The following is a 21,008-nucleotide window of genomic DNA, read 5'->3' as shown; positions in this document are numbered from 1 at the left end:
TATGCTGCAGATGCTCTGAGACACTCACAGCACTATTCCAATGCTCTTAGACACACAGTGATTTTTCTAAACATACAGTACTTATTTTGCATGCAGCAGTGATTTTTCCAAATACAACACTCCTTCTGGCACTTCTGCTGGCATGCAGCACTGATTTTACCAAACAGAGAACTGCTTCTTGAATTCATGCAGTGATTTCCTATCACAGCACTCTTTCTGGCACGAAAACACAAGCAGCTAGATAGCTCTTTAAAAATGGCCGATTTCCAACACGCAGCAGCGCTTCTGCGCATGCGCGGACATCACCATACTCCACTGCACATGTGCAGACGTCCCGGCACATTTGTCAGTGCAGAATGCAGGCTCCACCCCCGAGTCGACTGGCCACACTGCGCGACTGCAGTGAAGAGGCCAGACAGCGGCCAAAGTTCCAACATTTTTTTCGGCGCATCTCGGAATGTAAATAAGCGGTGCAACTCCGGTAAGTGCGCCGAAAAACAGACTTGGCCAAAATTGAGCCCAGAGGAACTAATATACAGATTAATCGATGGATCCGCATAGCCTCTCATGTGTTGGTGGTGGATCAACTAATTGTAGTATCACACTTGCTAATCGATTCATATGGAAGATGCTGGGGATGGAAGGCCAGGCAAATATTAAAGTTATTAAACAAGAAATGGTCGGCAAGAGAAACTGACCGGCTGCCATAACATGCAATAGTTGATTACTCTAAATGTATTCTGCGATGTCTGTACATGGAAGTGTTACAATTTATTTTAAGAGTAAACTGTAACACTTGAGGATGGATATTGTAGGGCTTGAAAATCTCGCTTGAAAACCCAGTAGAAGGCCAAGGAAACCGAACTCTGTGATTAACCTTTTCAAACAAAAATGCGTAAAGCACGAAAGCTGTAAATACTGACTTCCCTGTAATATGTAAGAACTCCGGGAGACTCCTGTTTAAAATGCTTCATGTTAATATGTGCTAGAAACCCCAACACAGTAGAAGCAATGCTGACTGTTGAGAAACCTTTTGTGGAAATGTAGACCATAGAAACTGTAATCAGAAGAGAAACACAAACACAATGGAAACTATACTTATTGTAAGAAATCTTTTGTGGATATGTAAACACCAATATAGATCAAACTTTTGTAGAAATGTAAACACCGATACTCAACACAGTGAGGTCCATGATAGCGTTAGACTAGACAATAGGCCAGTTACTGAAGTGCTAAATGTATGCTCATCGATGGATCAAAGGAAGTTTCAGGTAGCCATGAAAACAACACCCGAGAAAAGGCAGGGACAAGCCACACAGATGAGGGAACAGCAGCCTGTAGTCGTCAGAGAGGGGTAATGTGGTCAGTCATCAGAAGTTAAGAACATAAGAAATAGGAGCAGGAGTAGGCTATTTTGCCCCTTGAGCCTGTTCCACCATTCAATAAGATCATTGCTGATCTGACCATGGGCTCAGCTACAATTCCCTGCCCGCTCCTCAAACCCTGTACTTCCTTATCGCTCAAAAATCTGTCTATCTCCGCCTTAAATATATTCAATGACCCAGCCTCCACAGCTCTTTGGGGCAGAGAATTCCACAGATTTAAAACCCTCTGAGAGAAGAAATACCTCCTCATCTCAGCTTTAAATGGGCGACTCCTTATTCTAAAACTATGCTGCCTAGTTCTAGATTACCCCATGAGTGGAAACATCCCCTCTACATCTACCTTGTCAAGCCCCCTCATTACCTTATATGTCTCAATAAGATCTCCTCTCATTCTTCTGAACTCCAACGTGTATAGGTCCAACCTGCTCAACCTTTCTTCATAAACCAACCCCCTCATCTCAACAATCAAACTGAGTGAACCTTCTCTGAACTGCCTCCAATGCAAGTATATCCCTCCTTAAATAAGGAGACCAAAACTGTACGCAGTACTCTAGGTGTAGCCTCACCAATATCCTGTACAGTTGTAGCAGGACTTCCCCCTTGCAATAAAGTCCAACATTCCATTTGCCTTCCTGATTACTTGCTGTACCTGCATACTAACCTTTTGTGTTTCATGCACAAGGACCCCCAGGTCCCTCTGTAGTGCAGCAATTTGTAATTTTTCTCCATTTAAATTATAATTTATTTTTTTATTTTTTCTGTCAAAATGGATAACCTCACATTTTCCCACATTATACTCCATCTGCCAAATTTTTGCCCACTCACCTTGCCTGTCTATATCCCTTTGCAGATTTTTTGTGTCCTCCTCACAATTTGCTTTCCCACCCATCTTTGTATCATCAGCAAACTTGGCTACATTACACCCAGTCCCTTCATCCAAATCATTAATATAGATTGTAAATAGTTGACGCCCCAGCACCGATCCCTGTGGCATGCCAATAGTTACTGTTTGCCAACCGGAAAATGACCCATTCATCCCGACTCTCTGTTTTCTGTTAGTTAGCCAATCCTCTATCCTTGCTAATATATAACCCCCAACCCCGTGAACTTTCATCTTGTGCAGTAACCTTTTATGTGGCACCTCATCGAAAGCCTTCTTGAAATCCAAATACACCACATCCACTGGTTCTCCCATATCCACCCTGCTCATTACATCCTCAAGGAACTCCAACAAATTTGTCAAACATGATTTGCCCTTCATAAAACCATGTTGACTCTGCTTGACTAAATTATGCTTTTCCAAATGTCCTGCTACTGCTTCCTTAATAATGGACTCCAGCGGTTTCCCGTTAACAGATGTGAGGTTAACCGGTCTGTAGTTTCCTGTTTTCTGTTTGCCTCCTTTTTTAAATAAGGTGTTACATTTGCAGTTTTCCAATCCGTTGTGACCTCCCCAGAATCTAGGGAATTTTTGTAGATTACAACCAATACATCCACTATCTCTGCAGCCATTTCTTTTGAGACCCTAGGATGCAAGCAATCAGGTCCAGGGGACTTGTTATCTTTCTGTCCCATTATTTTACCAAGTACTTCTTCTTTAGTGACAGTGACTGCTTTAAGTTGCTCTCTCCCAATAGCCCCTTGATTATCATTTATTGGGATGTTTATAGTGTCTTCTACTGTGAAGACCGATACAAATTATTTGTTCAACGTCTCTGCATTTCCCTATTTTCCATTATTAATTCCCCATCCTCTAAGGAACCAACATTTACTTTAGCCACTCTCTTCCTCTTTATATACCTGTCAACACTCTTACTATTGGTTTTTATATTTCTTACTAGTTTATTTTCATAATCTATCTTCCCTCTCTTTATTATTTTTTAGTCGTTCCTTGCTGGTTTTTAAACATTTCCCAATCCTCTGGCCTCCCATTAGTCTTGGCCACTTTGTATGCCATTATTTTCAATTTGATACCATCCCTTATTTTCTTAGTTAGCCACAGAGAGTTATCCCTTCACTGAAAGTCTTTCCTTCGCATTGGAATACATTTTTGTTGAGAGTTATGAAATATCTCCTAAATGTCCGCAACTGCTCATCAACCATCTTACACTTTAATCTATTTTCCCAGTCCACTTTAGCTAACTTTACCTTCAAACCCTTATAGTCTCCTTTATTTAAACTTCGGACTCTGTTTTGAAATCCAACTCTCTCACCCTCCAACTGAATTTGAATGTCAACCATGCTATGATCACTCCTTCCTAGAGGATCCTTTACAAGGAGATCATTTATTAATCCTGTCTCATTACACAGTACCAGATCTAAGATAGCCTGCTCCCTGGTTGGTTCCACAAGGTAATGTTCAAGGAACAAATCCCGCATACACTCTATGAACTCTTCCTTAAGGCTACCCTGGCCAATTTGATTTGTCCAATCAATATGAAGATTAAAATCACTCATGATTATTGGCATTCCTTTTTTACAAGCCTCCATTATTTCTTGACTTATACTCCGTCCATCAATGTAGCTCCACGAACCCATCAGACCACCGGGTCGATCGTGAGTGTGCAGGAAAACTGAGGCAGAGACTCAGTAAAGATGAGTGGGAACACAGCTGAAAGGGTGACATGGTCAGTCATCAGAAGATATGCATCACGACATGTCAGCGGACCACTGGGATGATCGTGAGCACACAGGGAACTGAGGAACTGGTAACTATAATGTAGCTTAGCAGCTCAAGGGCCAAACTGATAGGTGTAATGTTGATAACAAGTTGATCAGTACTCAATAAAGACTGCCACGCACAGAGGGAACTGTACTTATTGGTGTTTTGTATTATTTTCCAGTGTTGAACTCTGAGAAGTAGACAGTAGAGTTAACTAATTGTTCTTGCCCGCTGCAAATTAATCTGGGACAAAACCATTATCCTACGCAATCCACCTGGGCCAGTTAAGTATTTTCATGCTGGATTGTTCTTTGTTCTTTTTTCTTTTTCATAGCTATTCTAAACCATATATTATGATCACTGTTCCGCAAATTCTCCCCCACTGAAACATGCCCCACTTATCCCACTTCATTTCCCAGAACTAGATCCAGCACTGTTTCCTTCCTCATTGGGCTGGAAACACACACCGCTCTTGTACACGTTTCAGGAATTCCTCTCCCTCTTTTCCCATTAGACCATTAGACTGTTACTATCTCAGTCCACCATTATCAATACTCCGTAGTTCTTGCAACTTTTTGTAGTTTGCGTGCAAATTTGCTCCGCTAACTCTTTTCCACTGTTTCGTGGCCTATAGTATACACTCAGTAGTATACAGCTCTTCTGTTGTTCCTTAATTCTATTCAAAGTGATTCTGTCTTTGACCCCTCAACTACAGAATCCCTCTCCAGTACTCCAGTTTCTTTGACAAATACTGCCAAGACCTCCCCTTTTTTTTTCTCTTTCCAATCTTTCCTCAATATCTTCAGGGATATTAAGTTCCTAATCCTCCCCTTCTTTGAGCCAGGTCTCTGTTATTAGAGAGGGGAGAGGAGGGGGAGGGGGCAGAGGAGTGGGGAAGGAGGTAGGAGGGGAGGGAGAGAGGAGGCGTGCAGTGGGAGAGGGGAGGGGAGGGGGGGAGATTGAACAGGGGGGAGAAGAAAGGAGGGGGGAGGCTGAACGGGGGGGAGGGGGAGGCTGAACGGGAGGAGGCTGAACGGGCAGGGGAGGGGAAGGCTGAATGGCTGGGGGGAGAGGGGAGGCTGAACGGGGGGGAGGGGGAGGCTGAATGGCTGGGGGGAGAGGGGAGGCTGAATGGGGGGGGGGGGAGGCTGAATGGCTGGGGGGGGAGGGAAGGCTTAATGGGGGAGGAGGCTGAACGGCGAGGGAGGAAGGCTGAATCGGGTGGGGGGGGGGGAAAGGCGGCTCCAGCGAGGACATTGGGCGGGGCCCACCCCCAGTGAGCCAGCGAGAGGGCGGGAGGGCCCCGCCGCCGACGCCAGGCTCCCAGGATGACTTGGGTGGGGTCGCACCCAGCAAGAAGCCGGGTGGGCGGGCCCCGCCGACGAGGTGAGCGGTGTCAGGCCACTCGGCCGGGGTATAGGGGTGATATCCCTTCGGCCTGGGCTAGGGGCGTCGCCCGGAGACAGGACGCGCGTTGGAACGCCGGGAGCTACTGCGCATGCGCGCAGCTGCTGGCACTGTTTGTGGCGCAGGGCTGTAGCTCCGCCCCCAGCAGTTCCCACTGTGCCATGCCGAGGTGGAATTGGGCCTACAGATATTGGAGAAACGCGAGGTAAGTATTCGGAGCAATTTTTTGTTCTACAAATTAGGCGGGCCTCTCCAATGTGCATCGTTCTAGCAGGGGTCCAAAACTTGAGCCCATAGAAACATAGAAATTAGGTGCAGGAGTAGGCCATTTGGACCTTCGAGCCTGCACCACCATTCAATAAGATCATGGCTGATCATTCAACCTCAGTACTCCTTTCCTGGTCTCTCTCCATACCCCTTGATCCCTTTAGCCGTAAGGGCCATATCTAACTCCCTTTTGAATATATCTAACGAACTGGCCTCAACAGCTTTCTGCGGTAGAGAATTCCACAGGTTAACAACTCTCTGAGTGAAGAAGTTTCTCCTTATCTCAGTCTTAAATGGCTTACCCCTTATCCTTAGACTGTGACCCCTGGTTCTGGACTTCCCCAGCATCGGGAACATTCTGCCTGCCTCTAACCTGTCCAATTCCTTCAGAATTTTGTATGTTTCTATGAGATCCCCTCTCATTCTTTTAAACTCTAGCGAATACAAGCCCAGTCAATCCAGTCTCTCCTCATATGTCAGTCCTGCCATCCCGGGAATCAGTCTGGTGAATCTTTGCTGCATTCCCTCAATAGCAAGAACGTCCTTCCTCAGATTAGGAGACCAAAACTGCACACACTATTCCAGGTGTGGCCTCACCAAGGCCCTGTACAACTGCAGTAAAACCTCCCTGCTCCTATACTCAAATCCTCTCGCTATGAAGGCCAACATGCCATTTGTCTTCTTCACCGCCTGCTGTGCCTGCTTGCCAATCTTTCAATGACTGATGTACCATGACACCCAGGTCTTGTTGCACCTCCCCTTTTCCTAATCTGTCACCATTCAGATCATATTCTGCCTTCCTGTTTTTGCTACCAAAGTGGATAACCTCATATTTATCCACATTATACTGCATCTGCCATGCATTTGCCCACTCACCTAACCTGTCCAATTCACCTTGCAGCCTCTTAGCATCCTCCTCACAGCTCACACTGCCACCCAGCTTAATGTCATATGCAAACTTGGAGATATTACACTTAATTCCTTCATCTAAATCATTAATGTATATTGTAAATAGCTAGGGTCCCAGCACTGAATCCTGCAGCACCCTACTAGTCATGACCTGCCATTCTGAAAAGGACCCGTTCATCCCAACTCTCTGCTTCCTGTCTGCCAACCAGTTCTTTATCCACGTCAATACATTACCCCCAATACCATGTGCTTTAATTTTGCACACTGATCTCGTGTCTGACCTTGTCAAAAGCCTTTTGAAAGTCCAAATGAACCACATCCATTGGTTCTCCCCTGTCCACTCTACTGGTTACATCCTCAAAAAATTCCAGAAGATTTATCAAGCATAATTTCCCTTTTACAAATTCATGCTGACTTGAACCAATCCTGTCACTGCTTTCCAAATGCTCTGCTGTTTCACCTTTAATAATTGATTCTAAAATTTTCCCCACCACCGATGTCAGGCTAACGAGTCTAAATTTCCCTGTTTTCTCTCTCCCTCCTTTTTAAAAAAGTGGTGTTACATTAGCTACCCTCCGGTCCACAGGAACTGATCCAGAGCCAATAGAATGTTGGAAAATGATCACCAATGCATCCACTATTTCTAGGGCCACTTCCTTAAGTAATCTGGGGCCACTTCCTTAATGACAACTTTTAATATGATTTAAAATTAATTAGAATAGGCTTATTAACTTTTCACCATGTCTTTGGTGCTGGGTTTTAAATGACATTTCAATTTATTGTGCGATAGCGGCAACAGCAGTATAGTATTGATCCATGTTTCACTGCATGTACTGATAAATCACCAGAAGACAACACTGACTTTTCTATTTAATATCATTAGCCACATAATCCTGACCTTTTCTTTGATGATAAACAACTACAATTATTTAGTTTTCAATTACAATTGTCAATGGGACAAAATAAATTAATTTGGTTCTTAAGCACTATTTCTCTTCCCTTTTACAATAATGGATAGTGATACCATGTCACTATCGTTTATGGAAGGAGAACCCTAGCAGGAGTAGCTATTAACAGCAACGTTATGATTCTGTGTGACCTCGGCCATTTCTCAAACTTTAATATAGATTCAGGTTGCTTGTAGGCAACAGGTGATTATCGGATACATTTTGCAAGGCTCTGCTCATGACAAGCGTATGTTTGATTATGAGCTCCTTTGAAGTTAAGAGACATATGTATTTATTAGATTATCTTGTTCCAATTGAGTAAGTTATCTGAAGCCATCAAAGAGATATATAGACCAGAGAGACATCATGGATGACAAGCAGTAAACCAACAAGTAAAGGTTAATATTCAACGAGCTTAACTCTGAAAATCCTGGAATTTGTGGGCTCCTTGGGAAGGCATCTATTTTGCATTAGGCCAGGGGTTGGGAGTGGTGGGATAGGGGATGTCTGTACCACTATGCTCCTCATGTGCTGAAATCCTGTTAATACTTTACATAGTCTATTTTTTGGAGCCTTGCAAACCAATAATGGAATATTGGTTTCCAACATTAAAACAACAAGTTTACTTTAATGTGTAACTAATAATTGGCCCCACAAATCTTTACTGTAAATATTAATAGAAATTCAATAAATATAGAAAAAACTCGAACACGGTACTAAAACACAAAGTATTCCAACCAAAAAAAAGCATCCACAGCCTCGCCCCCTTGAGGAACTCAATTACACAATTGGCTTCCTCTGTGTCCATGGAAAATGGGCGTTGAAGGCAAAAAGTGCATTTCCAGCACAAGAGATTGGAAATTGCATCAAGTAGTCATTTAAATATTTTTACATCCATTCTGGGATTAATGAGACAATGCCACAAATTGTGCAGAAGCACAAAATGAAGCCAGATAGAAAAGCAAGTGTAGAAAAAATTGGGCGCAAAACATGTCTGAGGCATGCTTACCAATCTTCTGATCACTTGCCTCCATTCTATTCCTGATTAGCACAGAAATGAATTTAACATCCTGTGTCTATTCTTCAAACAAATATTCTGCATTTCTATAAAATGCATGCGTGAAAACATCGTCATCATTATTTGTGAAACAAACCCCAAATTACTGATGGAATCATTTCCATATCCTGCAGGAGAAACTTATGGTAGAGTGTTATTTGTCTCTTTAATTGTACTGTCAGGTTAATAATTATTGCCTAAAGATTGCTGCTAGGATATTAGAAGACAGTGAACATGTTTGAATGATGTTCCTTTGTTCACTATTTCAGCAGAGCACTGAGTTAATGTTTTTCTTCAAATAATGGTTAGAGGAATGTCATGGAAACACATTGGCCCAGAAATCCCGGTCGGCTGTTTCCCGCATGCGATCGAGGGAAAAACTTAAAAAAGATGCACATTTACCTGAAGCTGCTGCGCCCATGCGAGTTCACGGTCCTGAGGCCTTCACTGACTGAGCGTCGCATTGCGTGCACGTCAGGACCTGCGCAGAGCTGGAGCTGCAGTCATATGGTTCTCAGCGGCCAATCAAGGTAAAGTATGTTCTCATTCATAATAATGGGAACTCTGTAAGTTGGAGTTCCCATTATTATGAATGAGAACCCCCCTGCAAACACCCAAAACACGAATAAAAAATAAAAAAAACGCCATATATTTTTATTAATTTAAATTAAAGTTATTGATGTATTATAAAAAATATATATTTTTCCGATTTTTAAAAAAGTATTTAAAATTATGGTTTAAAATAAACTTACCATAGTGGGGAGCGTTTTTAAAAATAAAATGTGTTTTTATAAATTTTATTTTTAAATGTTTTTGTGTATTTTAAAACTCTTATGCCTGTAAAAGTAGGCTATGTGCCCGCTTTTATCAGGCACAAGAGTTTTCAGGACATTTGCTGGGCAATATATGGATAAATACCGCAATCTTGCCCTTACAAATGTTCTCGTTCCCGAAATGCAGAGGATCTGTCAAGCTCCAGCTTGACAAATCAGAAAGGCCGGTTTTCAGAGCACGCGCATTGTGCGCTGAAAATCGGCTTTTGCAATGCCTTCCCGGGTCCGTACACACTCCGTACAGACCCGGGAGGCAGGAATTTCTGGGCCATATGTTTAACATAGCCAAGAGTATTTCTAGGTTTATGTACTTTAATCCATACATTCAAACTAAAATTTGACACTGAAAATAGCCATATCCATCAGTACAACCAACAAAAATTCAGAGGAAACAAATTCAACCGATAATTCCTGCAATATATTACATTGCTGTAAAATTACTGTAATCCAGGGTCCTGGAGTAATTTGCCTTCATTGCTGTAAGTGCATGAATGTGTGGTTGCAAAAAAATAGTTAAGGTCTTTTATATGTCTTCGATAGCAGCTCAAAACCTCAGGTTTTAAGGTCTCAAGTTTCCACACGAAAAAAACGGGCGCCCCTCCGAGCTGGGCGCCCGTTTTTCGCGCCTAAAACGGCGCCTAAAAAAAAACGCGCTATTCTCGAGCGCCCTGCAGCTCCTTGTCTGCCTGGCGCGGCGCCCAGGGGGGCGGAGCCTACACTCGCGCCGATTTTGTAAGTGGGAGGGGGCGGGTACTATTTAAATTAGTTTTTTTCCTGCCGGCAACGCTGCGCGTGCGCGTTGGAGCGTTCGCGTACGCGCAGTGTGAAGGAAACATTGGCACTCGGCCATTTTTGTAGTTCTTTGTAGCTGTTTAATTTTTGAACATTTTTTAATAAAAGCACATTGCCATCAGTACATCGGCACTGAGGCTTCTTGCAGCAGTGAGAAAGCCTCAGAAAGTTGAGGCAGCCGTTTCCCTCCCCACCCCCGCCCACCGTCGGGAACGCACTGAACGGCTCTCCCCCCCCTCCCGCCCCAGCGGGAACGCACTGAACGGCTCTCCACCCCCCTCCCGCCCCCGCGGGAACGCACTGAACGGCCCTCCCGCCCTGGTGGGACCGCACTGAACGGCTCTCCCCCCCCCTCCCTCGCCCCCGCGGGAACGCACTGAACGGCTCTCCCCCCCCCCCCCTCCCGCCCCGGCGGGAACGCACTGAACGGCTCTCCCCCCCCCCCCCCCCCCGCCCCGGCGGGAACGCACGGAACGGCTCCCGCCCCCGCGGGAACGAACGATGGCTGAAGCACTTTCACACAGGTAGGAAGATGGTTTATTTAATCTTTTCTTTGCTTATAAATGTTTATTCAGGTTGGATTTATTTGTATATTATTTCTATAATATTTGTAGAAGTATAAATAAGAATTTATTGTAGAATTTAATGACCCCCCCCCACTTCGTTCTGGACACCTAATTTGTAACCTGCGCCTGATTTTTTAATGTGTAGAACAGGTTTTTTCAGTTCTACAAAAATCTTTACTTGCTCCATTCTACTTTAGTTTGGAGTACGTTTTCACTGTGGAAACTTTGAAATCAGGCGTCAGTGGCCGGACACGCCCCCTTTTGAAGAAAAAATTCTGTTCCAAAGTAGAACTGTTCTACCTGACTAGAACTGCAGAAAAAAAAATGTGGAGAATTGCGATTTCTAAGATAGTCCGTTCTCCACCAGTTGCTCCTAAAAATCAGGCGCAAATCATGTGGAAACTTGGGCCCTAAAAGTGCTAATTGCAACTTGTAAAGTCTCATTAAGTATATTTGCTTAATTTTAACTTTCTATTCACTCATTTCTGTTGTGACCATCACCTGGCCATCATACTAATGGGTGCATCAGGGTTTCTTCCATTCGGATTTGTGCCTCACAAATTCAATAATCTCCCCCCCAGCTATTAGCAAGTGTTTGCATTGGTGGTCAATTTCATACTTCTCATGCACTGAAATCATCAGCACTTCTGAACAGGCTGTAAATGCAGCTGATCGGTGAGGAAATCAGAAAGCATAGCAACAACATTCCAATTTTCTAACCAGGATCTCACCATAACAAAAATTGATGATCACCTGCTAGCAAAGTTTGTATCCAGGCTGCCTGGATTTAGACAACTGGACATAGATAAATGCTGGCTCAGAAATTCAAAGCATGAAAATGTGAGGAAGAAGTTCCATGACCTGAAGATGGCCACCAATATAAAATGGAAATGGAGCAAAAAATGTTGCAAAATTTACTACGCGCTGTATTCAATTTGTTTCCATTTTATAACTTAAGGATTCTGTAACCATTGCTATTACATTTATACTTCACAATGTAATGGCATTGATAATAATTGTGTAAAAATGTCACAATGAAGATGGTGTCTTTTTTGAAAAGGGATCTCCTAATATTTCCATATGTAAACCATTAGGGTACTACAGTTCAAACATAGTATTTTATGACTTTTGCTGGATGGACCCGGCCTTTAATATTTACTCGTGTCACTTTTGCAGAAAGAAGTGACATATAACAAGTATGCAATGATATTGTTGGGGACAGAAACACAATGAAGCCTGGTGAACCTTTGAACAAAGAATACTGACGTACATCAATATGGAGACAGTATACATTGGAAGGAAGATACTCTGGTGCCCAGGTAACCTAGGAAGAAAAGGAGGAGGTTTACATTGTGTTAAATTGCCTTCCCTGTTGAGGATGACAAACTTTTAGCAGCACTGGTCTGCAGTCCTGGAGGTGAGGGAGTTGGCAGTCAGTGTCAGTGCCACCTCCCTCCATGTGTCACAAGTACTAATTCTGAGTCATGTGACTGCACCCACACCCAGGAATCTTCTCCTCCTGCCTTCAATGCCCTCCAGGAAGGCCTGTACAGCTGAACGGCTGAAGTTGTGTGTTCTTCTTCTTTGGCTTGGTGTCAGAGAAACATAGAAATCTACAGTGCAGAATGAGGCCGCTTCGGCCCATCGTGTCTACGCCGGCCGACAAAGAGCCGCACAGCCCTTGGTCAGCAGCCCTAAAGGTTACATATAAACCTATGAACAATGACGGAAAGGTAAAGAGCAGCCAGCCCAACCAGTCTGCCTCACACAACTGCGTCATCCTTATACTGAAACATTCTACATTCCACCCCAACTGGAGCCATGTGATCCCTGGGAGAGGCAAAATCCAGATAAAAACCCAGGCCAATTTAGGGAGAAAAAATCTGGGAAAATTCCGACCCATCCAGGCGATCGAAACTAGTCCAGGAGATCACCCTGGCCGTATTCTATTCCCTGCATTACTTACCATTATATCTGCACCGTCCAACAAAAGGTCATCCAGTCTAATTCCAATTACCAGCTCTAGGTCCATAACCCTGCAGGTTACGGCACTTTAACCATCCAACCATCTCTTAAAAGTGGTGAGGGTTTCTGCATCCAACATTTTTCCAGGCAGTGAGTTTCAGGTCCCCACAACTCTCTGCATAAAGAAGCCCCCCCTCAAATCCCCTCTAAACCTTCCACCAACCACCTTAAAACTATGCCCCCTCGTAATAGACCCCTCCACCAATGGAAATAGACCCTTACTATCCACTATGTCCAGTCCCCTCAATATTTTGTACACCTCAATGAGGTCTCCTCTCAACCTCCTCTGTTCCAATGAGAACAAACCCAGCCGATCCAATCTGTCCTCATAACTAAGATTCTTCATTCCAGGCAGCATCCTAGTAAATCTCCTCTGCACCCTCTCTAGTGCAATCATGCCCTTCCTATAATATGGTGACCAGAACTGCACGCAGTACTCCAGCTGTGGCCTAACCAAAGTATTATACAATTTAAGCATAACCTCCCTGCTCTTATATTCTATGCCTCGGCCAATAAAGGCAAGCATTCCGTATGCCTTCTTAACCACCTTATCCACCTGGCTTGCTACTTTCAGGGATCTGTGGACAAGCACTCCAAGGTCCCTTTGTTCATCTACACTATTAAGTGGCCTACCGCTTAATGTGTATACCCGTTCCTTTTTCGCTCTCCCCAAGTGCATTACCTCATACTTTCTCGGAAGGATGTGTTTAGTTGTAGTGGACGCTTACTCTAAATGGATTGAATGTGTAATCATGTCATCCAGCACATCCACTACCACCATTGAAAGCATTCGGGCTATGTTCGCCACCCATGGCTTACCCGGCATCCTTGTCAGTGACAATGGACCGTGTTTCACCAACTCGTAATTCAACGAGTTTATGACCCGCAATGACATCAAGCATGTCAGGTCTGCCCTGTTTAAGCCTGCATCCAACGGTCAAGTGGAACGGGCAGTCCAAACTATCAAGCAGAGCTTGAAACTCATGACGGAAGGCTCCTTGCAGACCCGCTTATCTTGGGTTCTGCTCAGCTACCGGACACACCCCCACTCGCTCACTGGGGTTCCCCCCTGCAGAATTGTTAATGAAGAGAGCAATCAAAACCAGGCTGTCCCTAGTCCATCCGGATCTAAATGATCATGTGGAAACCCGGCATTACAGGCAAAACATGCACCACGATCGCGCAGCTGTATCCCGTGACATTGATGTTAACGACCCTGTGTTTGTCCTTAATTACGGTCATGGTCCTAAATGGGTCGCTGGCACTGTCTTGGCCCAGGAGGGGAATAGTGTGTTTATAGTCAAACTATTGAATAGACAAACATGCAGAAAGCATTTGGATCAGACCAAACTGCGGTTCACCGACAACCAGGAACAACCTGAAGAGGACATCACCATCATCAATTCACCAACACACACTGAACCAGCAATCGACCTCGCTATCAATCAAGAGGATGAACCTACCATTCCCAACAATCCTGTCAGACCAGCCACACCGCAGTACAGCAATGGTCCGACCAACTCACCCATGCCAGAGTTTGAACTCAGACGATCAACCAGGGATTGTAGGACCCCGGATCATCTCAACTTGTAAATAATTTGTAGCAAGACTTTGGGGGGGGGAGGGGAGTGATGTTATGTATGTAAATATTGTAACTGTGTAAAACTTGCCACCAGAGGGCGCAACTGTTGGAGGCCCCAGGGTTATCTGTACACCTCGTGCAAGGGAGTATAAAAGGTTGTCTGCCATGCTGCTTAGGCACTCTGGAGTTGTATTAAAGAGACTAAGGTCACATCAGTTTTAGCTTACAGTACACAGTCTTGTGGAGTTCTTCCATACTTAACAGTATTGACTCCACCCGCTGCTCAAGCTCCAAAACGTGGCACTCGAATAGTTGAATCTGGAGACACCTCCTGCACACATGGTTGTCTAGGCTGCGGGAAGCGTCCAGGAATTCCCACATGCTGCAGGATGTGCATGCCACGGGACTGAGCTGCACTGCCATCCCTCTAGTTAGATTTATCTAGTTTCAAATCTGCTTCAAAAGAAAGAGAAAAGAGAGTTATTTACCAACTCACCTCACCGACCTCTGTGGCCTCCCGACCTCTGTGGCCTCCGAACTCAGAACTCCTGGCCTCTGAACTCCTGGCCTCCGAACTCCTGACTCGCCGACCTCACAGGGCTTCCCGACTCGCCGCCGTGTCATGTTCTGCTTCTCTATGAGACAGATGGTGCTTGAGTGGTCATAATTCTGTACATGTAAAATATTGCTATTACATACAGTGATGTTATTAGAGAGGGAGTCTGCTGCTGACGAGTGCAAGCTGAACTGCACTTTTATAGGCTGCACAGAGGTTTCCAGGTAGTGTAGCTACTTACACCAGTTTTACATCAATGCCTGCACCAAAGGGAATGCAAATGAGCAGATGGCACCAGTGAAACCACCACTTTATTTTAAAGGTGCAACAGTGGTATAAGTTAGTTCCCTGCCCCACCCCCCCGAACACCTCCTTCCTCCCAATCACCTTTCCCCATTCCCAATCACTTCCCCTTTACCAATTGCCTCCACCATCCTGATCAACTCACCCGATCACCTCCCCCATCTCCCGATCGCCTTTCCCATCTCCCGATCTCCTCCCCCATCTCCCGATCATCTTTCCCCATCTCCTGATTGCTTCCCCCTTTACCAATTGCCTCCCCATCCAGATCTCCTCCCCCGATCACCTCCCCATCACCTCATCACCTCCCCATCTCCTCCCCCATTTCCCCATCACCTCCCCATCTCCCCATCTCCTCCCCATCTCCCCATCTCCTCATCATCTCCCCATCACCTCCCCATCTCCCCATCACCTCCCCATCTCCCTATCACCTCCCCATCACCTCCCCCATCTCCCTATCACCTCCCCCATCTCCCTATCACCTCCCCATCTCCCCATCTCCCCATCACCTCCCCATCTCCTCCCCCATCTCCCCATCACCTCCCCATCTCCCTATCTCCTCCCCATCCCACCATCACCTCCCCATCTCCTCCCCATCTCCCCATCTCCTCATCATCTCCCCATCACCTCCCCATCTCCCCATCGCCTCCCCCATCTCCCTATCACCTCCCCATCTCCCCATCTCCCCATCGACTCCCCATCACCTCCCCATCTCCCTATCACCTCCCCCATCACCTCCCCCATCTCTCTATCACCTCCCCATCTCCCCATCTCCCCATCGCCTCCCCATCTCCCCATCGCCTCCCCATCTCCCCACCGCCTCCCCCATCTCCCCATCGCCTCCCCATCTCCCTATCACCTCCCCATCTCCCCATCTCCCCATCGCCTCCCCATCTCCTCATCACCTCCCCATCTCCCCATCGCCTCCCCATCTCCCTATCACCTCCCCATCTCCCCATCGCCTCCCCATCTCCCCATCGCCTCCCCATTTCCCTATCACCTCCCCCATCTCCCTATCACCTCCCCCATCTCCCTATCACCTTCCCCATCACCTCCCCCATCTCCCTATCGCCTCCCCATCTCCCTATTACCTCCCCATCTCCCTATCACCTCCCCCATCACCTCCCCCATCTCCCTATCACCTCCCCATCTCCCTATCTCCTCCCCATCTCCCCATCACCTCCCCATCTCCTCATCACCTCCCCCATCTCCCCATCGCCTCCCCATCTCCCGATCACCTCCCCCATCGCCTCCCCCATCACCCTATCGCCTCCCCCATCTCCCGATCACCTCCCTATCTCCCCATCGCCTCCCCCCATCTCCCCATCACCTCCCCATCTCCCGATCGCCTCCTCCATCGCTTCCCCCATCTCCCTATTGCCTCCCCATCCCCCGATCACCTCCCCATCCCCCGATCACCTCCCCATCTCCCTATTGCCTCCCCATCACCCGATCACCTCCCCCATCGACTCCCCCATCTCCTGTTCTCCTCCCTCATCTCCGTATCACCTCCCCCATCATCCAATCACCTCCCCCATCACTTCCCCCATCGGCAACCCCATCACCCGATCTCCTCCCCATCTCCTCATCGCCTCCCCATCACCCGATCACCTTCTCCTTCGCCTCTCCCATTGATACCGTGCATGATTAGAATGTGTTCATTTTAATTTGCATATTCATCTCAGAGGAAATCTATTTTAATATGTGTTTAATTATATGCATTTCCCTATAAATGCCTTAGAGTAAGTGGAGTGCATTGTTTTTATATTTTAAATAATTTCCATACATGATCCAATTGTCTGCAGATTTAAGTACTAATCTCTTTAACAGTTGTTTTGTAGTTCTTCCAATTACTGGTCAATCTACTTCTTTATGATTGCTTCAGAGGAAATCAAAGCATTTAAATTATTTGGGAACAGATATTCAATGCAAGGCAATGCCAGAAACAAGCCATATATAATCACAGAGCCATTTTGGGTTAGGAGCAGGAGCACATACAAGATTCGTTTTACAATTGATGGGCATTACATTTATGCTTTTAAACTTTTAAATTTATAAAAATCTCTGTGTGAATGGCTTCAGATTTTTCAGTGCTATGTGCAACCATAACCCCATACACTGAAAAAAATATGCTGGCGGTGTTGACGATCTATAAATACACTGAGAGTAGAAGTGAAAAATTACACGTATACTGCAGCACTTTCAGCTCTGTCATGCATGTGATAAGAGTATTGTTTTGTGCCATTGTTGTAATGCATTTAGGGTTAGCAACAACAGTGATTCATTATGCACATTAATGATACAAAGTATACTTTTCCCATGCAGTCAATGTCAAATCAGTCCATTGAATTTACTGAACACTAGTTCCAAATTAGCTATGGATTGTTCTGATAAAAACAAAAAAAGAATTACTAACGTAATGCAGCATAACCACAAACATTACAAATTCTTTATTGATATACGAATATAATGCTTTAAACTCTGGAATCAGATTTAACCTAATGCAATTCAGAATGACAAAAATGAAGGTATTTATACATAAATAATGTGCACAGTCTGTTTTTATTTTATGCTTGGCAGGTCTCCAAGAGCTATATATAGTTTTGTCATGGCAACGCATGACACAGTTTGTGCAGACATTGCAAACCTCAGCAAGTTTATAAAATTACTTTCAGACACCACACTTTCAGTTTTTGTGCCAATGTTCCAATATTTCATTTTCTATTGGGAATGATGTTTATAATCTAATGTTACTTATACTATATTTCCATTGTGCTACCTTCTGTTCACAATTCAATATATGGAAAGTGATACCTGGTGATATTAGCTGATGAATAAAATAATTATTTTCGACAAATTGCAAGAGTAATTCTCTATTCCATGAATTGAAATAGTGATTCAGATTATGTTACCGAATCAATGACCAACCTAAAAAAAGTAAATGGTTTCTAATTTCACTTACAAAGAGGAACTTCCATAACAAATCACCAGACAGCTGTTTTTAACTTAATGTCTATATAATAAAATGAGATGCCTCATTTTGTCTTCAACTAGTCAATTACTTGCCTTTACAGAGGACGGAGGCTTACTTCTGCTGACGACGACTCCGGCCAAACCTGCAAAGGATCATCACCTTGACATTCCACCTCAACACCCATCAAGCAAACCAAGCTTTGAAAGTCTCCTTTTGTGGCGCAGAGGTAAACCATGCCATAAACCCCTCCTATTTAGGAGTCACACTTGATCGCACCCTGTCATATAGACAACATCTCCAGAGCCTTAGGACAAAACTAAAGAGTAGGGTCAACTTGATCCAGAAACCCGCCGGATCCACATGGGGAGCAGATGCTCAAACCCTCCGTACTGCAGCACTTGCCTTGATGTACTCCACAGCAGAGTACTGCTCTCCAGCATGGCTATCAAGTTCGCATAACAAATCCATTGATGTCCAGCTGAATTCTACTATGAGTTATCATCGGTATGCTTTTATTGACACCAACATCTTTGTTGCCCGTGCTTGCTAACATCGCACCACCACACCTACGTCTTGATTATGCAGTCTCCAGAGAATACAACCGCTATACCAGAAAAGACATGCCGATCCAGGCCAACTTGAACAACCCACCAAAAACCCATCTCAAATCTAGAAGGCCATTTTGGACCATTACCGAAGCCCTTCAGCGATCTCCCCTCAGCCTTGGCGAAATGCTTGGAAGAACTGCGACATATGGAATGGATTCCTTATAGTGGACCCCACAGTACAACCTGTCGGATCAAACCTTCCTCGCAAACAGTGGACAACCATCAATCGCCTCAGAACTGATCACGGTAGATGCTGCCATGTTCTCCATAGGTGGAAGTTTAAAGCATCCCCATCATTCGACTTTGGAGTTCCTAGTCAGACCTTGGAGTATATCATTGAACACTGCCCTCAGAGGAAATTTGAAGGCAGCCTACAAGATATCCACACTGTTACACTGGAAGCTTTAGCCTGGATAGCGACATTTGATTTGCTTTGCTACTACCATACAAAAGAAAAAGACTTGCGTTATGATCAAAAATGGTGAGATGAAAGCAATCTATAACATAAATATTACTCAAAGCACATTATGATATGCAGGGCAGTGGCACACAACAGCAACAACAACACCAACTTGCATTTATTTAGTGTCTTAATGTAGAAAATAAATCCCAAGGTGCTTAAAAATGGACACCATTCCAAAGAAAGAGATATGGACCATGACTTGCATCAGTTGTTTTTTCTGGCATAAATTAAAAAATGCCATTTTACCCCCAAAATTTGCTCCAGAGTAAGTCAGTTATGTATGATTTTTTTTTTTAGTTCCGTTTTTTTTTCAAAAGGTGGCGTTCTCAGACACTTATGCCAGTTTTGACCATTTATGCCACTTTGGCCAGTTAAAACTTACTCCAGATCCACTTAGGTCAGCGTATGTGGCCAGCTCTGAAAAACGTTGCGGGCAGTTAAGAAATCGGCGCAGGTAAGTAAGTAAGGACCCGCACCCAAGCACCAAACATTCCAAATAAAAGTTAAAATAACTAAATAAAAATAAAGAGCTCAGATAAACAATTGATTAACAATTAAATATTTTAAGTAAATCCTACCTTGGGCCGGGGAAGGCAGCGGGCCAGCCTGTACGGGAGGCCATTCGGCATGGGATAGGGGCGGCCGGTAAAGACGCATCGGGAGGGTGGGGGGTGGGGGGGGAAGGAGGGAGGGAGAAGAAAGGCAGGGCTCCACGGCATCGGGAAGGAGGGAGAGGAAAGGCAGGGCTCGATGGCATCGAGAGGGAGGGAGAGGAAAGGCTGAGCTCGACGGCATCTCGGGTTCTGACAGCCTGGGCTGCACTCAGACGCGGGCGACCATTCGGCCACGGCTAGGGGCGGCGAACATCGGGTCCTGCTGACAGCTTGCAGGACACACTGGGAGGGCGAGGAGCATGCGTGCAGACTCCACTGCGCATGCGGACAGCTGCCAGCAGTGTTTTCAGTGCAGTGCTGTAGCTCCGCCCGCCCCCCCGCCCCCCCACTCCACCATGGACGCCGCGCTAGGACCCGGGACACTCGGCAGAGGGGCCAGAATACCAAGAAAGTTTTTTGCCACCCTTTCCAGTGCACAAAGTCAGCGCATAAAGGGTCAGTGCGCCAGAAAAAATGGGTTGGCCAAAATTGGGCCCATGTGGAGGGGTGACCAAAATCCCTGGTCAAAGTAAAGAGGGTTTTAAAGAAAGATTAGGTGATGGAGAGGCAGAGTGGCTTAGAGAGGGAATTCTACAACATGGAGCCTGGGTAGCTGAAGGCCAATGGTGGGGTGAAGGGATTGCGAGTGGAAGTGGAAGATGCACAATAGCTTGGAATCAGAGGAATGGAGACTTTGGGGTGGGTGGGCGGAGTTAGCAGTAGAGGATGTTTCAGGCATAGGGAGGGTCAAGGCCACAGAGGGATTTAAACACAAGTATGTGAGATTTAAATTTGAGTTATTAATTGTAGGTTACTAAGGACAGGGGTAATGGGTGAGCAGGACCTGTTGCGGGACCGGATATAGGCAACATCATTTGGATGAGCTGATGTTTATAGAGAGGGGAGGATGTCTGTCAGGAAAGCAGTGAAGTAATCAAATCTGGAGCTGACCAAAGGAATGCATGACAATTCCAGCAGCAGATGGGCTGAGGTAGGGGAGCTGGCCGGCAATGTTATGGAGG

The sequence above is a fragment of the Pristiophorus japonicus genome, chromosome 3 (genome assembly GCF_044704955.1).
Source record: "Pristiophorus japonicus isolate sPriJap1 chromosome 3, sPriJap1.hap1, whole genome shotgun sequence".
Classification (NCBI taxonomy): domain Eukaryota; kingdom Metazoa; phylum Chordata; class Chondrichthyes; family Pristiophoridae; genus Pristiophorus; species Pristiophorus japonicus.
This window is presented reverse-complemented; position numbering follows the sequence as displayed.